This window comes from Trichechus manatus, unplaced genomic scaffold (assembly GCF_000243295.1).
Source record: "Trichechus manatus latirostris isolate Lorelei unplaced genomic scaffold, TriManLat1.0 scaffold00312, whole genome shotgun sequence".
NCBI lineage: Eukaryota > Metazoa > Chordata > Mammalia > Sirenia > Trichechidae > Trichechus > Trichechus manatus.
This window is the reverse complement of record NW_004444248.1, coordinates 1,079,066-1,082,005: the sequence shown is the minus strand read 5'-3', so window position 1 is coordinate 1,082,005 and position 2,940 is coordinate 1,079,066.

Here is a 2,940-nt window from a genome sequence, read left to right as displayed (position 1 = left end):
AGTATGTCACACTCTCCTGAATTTTCTCTTTCTGCCCAGCTGTTCATTTTCATTCTTTGTGGCTTGTTCTTATCTCTCAGAAATATTATATATGGATAGCCAGAGCTTCGACTACATCTTTCTGTTTCTACTTCCACTTTCACATTAGATACCATCAATTTACTAATAACTCCCTAGATTTTTATCGTTAGCCCTGACTTCTCACTTCAGGTCTGGACTCATACATACGACACAGCCTTCTTGGCATCTCCCTCTACACACGTAATCCAGTCCAGTCCAGTTGTATCAAGTCAATTCTAACTCATGGTGACCCCATCTGTGTCAGATTAGAACTGTGTTTCAGAGAGTTTTCAATGGTTGATTTTCAAATTTTCAGAAGTAGATCTCCAAGCCTTTCTTCCTGAGGCTCCTCTGTGTGGACTCAAACCACCAACCTTTCAGTTAGCAAATGAGCATGTTAACCATTTGTGCCATTCAGGGACTCCACACATCTAAGAGGGACCTCAAATTTAACATATCCCAAAACAACCTCTGATCATCTGTTCCACCAGTCTGTTATTAATGAAGCTTTACCTCTTTCAGTTAATGGCAACTCTGATCTTCCAATTGTGTGGGCTGAATGTCTAGAAGACATCTTTCACCCCTCTCTTTTTTCACATCATACATTCCATTTATTAGGTAATATCTATGGTAAAATTTTATCTAGAATCTGACTAGTATTCACCACTTTACCATTGTCACATTAATTAAAGTACTATCATCTCCAGTCTGGATTATTGTAATGGCTTCTTAGCTGGTCTCCCTCCTTTTGCTCTTGGAGTCTATTCTAAATTCAGTGTTCAGAAGGATGCCTTTGAAATATAGTCATATATAAAGGTATTATGAACACTTATCTCCAAGTATTTCTAGGGACATATGATTTTATTTACCTTGGATAAATACCTAGTGGTGGACAGGCTAGGTCATATGATAGATGAATATTTAATTCTTAAAGAAACTGACAAACTTTTCCATAGTCAATGGACCATCTTACATTCCCACCAGCAGTTCCTCCACATTATAATCTATAGTGACAGAAAGTACATCTGTGGCTGCACGAGGGAAAGGAGGAAGGTAAAGTACAGGTTGGGGAAGGAGTAGATTACAAATGAGCACTAGGAAACTTGTAGGAAGGAGTGATATGTTTCTTATCTTGATTGTGGTGATGGTTTCATGGGTATATATATACCTTAAAACTTATCAGACTGTACACTTTAAACATATACTTTATTGAATGTCATTTATACCTCCTTCAAGTGGTTATGGTTATGGGAATAATAATAATGTTTCATCTAGTTATCACAAGTATTAAATGAGGCAATACATGTAAAAGACTTAGCACAAGCCTGGCTTATGTTAAGTGTTCAATAAATGGTAACTATTCTAACTTTATTATTGGTAATAAAAGAATTAATCTCACTATTTTCTACTCTGGAGATGTATTGCATTAATTCAGAGTAGGAAAGGAAAATAATCTTTTCCAAGTATAATTGCAGTTTTAAGAAAAATGCTTGACATTTCTTTATGTATACAAAATTCTGAATTTTTTTTTCCAATATGAATGAATACATTTAAATCATCAAAAAGAAAACATGAGATTGGAGTCAATTTTCCAAAACACGATGAATGGGGATGCAATTCTCTTATCCAATCCCATAATATGGTCCATAGATTAGAATCATGGGAAATTGCACAGGGTGTAAGAGGTGAACTTTAGGGTGTCACGTAGGAGCTTTACACTGAGTCAATGCTGTTTCATTTAATACTTATTAGGTTCCCTCCCAAAACCCTTCATTTGTCTTCACTAATTGACTTATTACTTTACTGTTACATTTCATAACCATCTCAGGATCCAGAAGATTCCATAATTAAATTATTGCTTGGTACCTTGATTTCCATTTGAGGAAATGTATTTCTGGCCTCTGTATTTGCCATGTTGCTCCAATTATAAGAACCCAGTTCATTTAAGGAGAAAAAATTTTAAAAGAAACAAACAAACACAATAGCAATGAAGATCCGGGTATGACTTCTTCTAACCCCTTCCTCAGCAATATAATCAGACGGTACCACTTTTAATTGAAATTAATGTGCTAAAAATAATCAAGCTTTCTCTGATGCACTGGAGAAAAATACGGTTAGACTTCACATAATAAAAATAACCAAAACCAAACCAAACCTGTTGCCATTGAGTTGATTCTGGCTCACAGTGACCCTATAGGACAGAGTAGAACTGTCTCTACTAGTAGAATCTGTAATAGTTATGGGAGCAGACTGTCACACCTTTCCCCTGTTGAGCGGCTGGTGTGTGGTGTGTTCGAAACGCTGACCTTTCAGTTAACAACCCAGTGCTTAACCATTGATCCATCAGGGCACGTCAGTAATAAAAACAGAACATCATTTATGATGTTGCTTATCAAAGGGGAAAATATCACTGTTTTTTCTTGAAATTTGTTATTCTAATTCTTTAATGCTCAGTTATCTACTTAAATGTATTTTACCTCCTCTTTGAGTTTAAAAATGAAACTTGGAAAACATACAAAGCACTGAATAATGCCACTGAATTTATTAAGAACCTTAGCCATGGCGGTTTCTTTTTTTTTAGTTTATTTTTTATTGTACTTCAGGTGAAGGTTTACAGAACAAAGAGTTTCTCATTAAAAAGTCAGTACACATATTGTTATGACATTGGTTAACAACCCCACGACATGTCAACCCTCTCCCTTCTCGATCTTTTTTTTTTTTTTTGGTGAAAATATACATAGCCAAATATAAACCATTTAAAAAATTTCGACATGCACAGTTCAGTGACATCGATTTTTTTCTTCCAGTTGTACTGCTATTCTCACTTTAGATGAAAGTTTACAGAACAAAATAGTTTCTCATTAAACAGTTAGTACACAT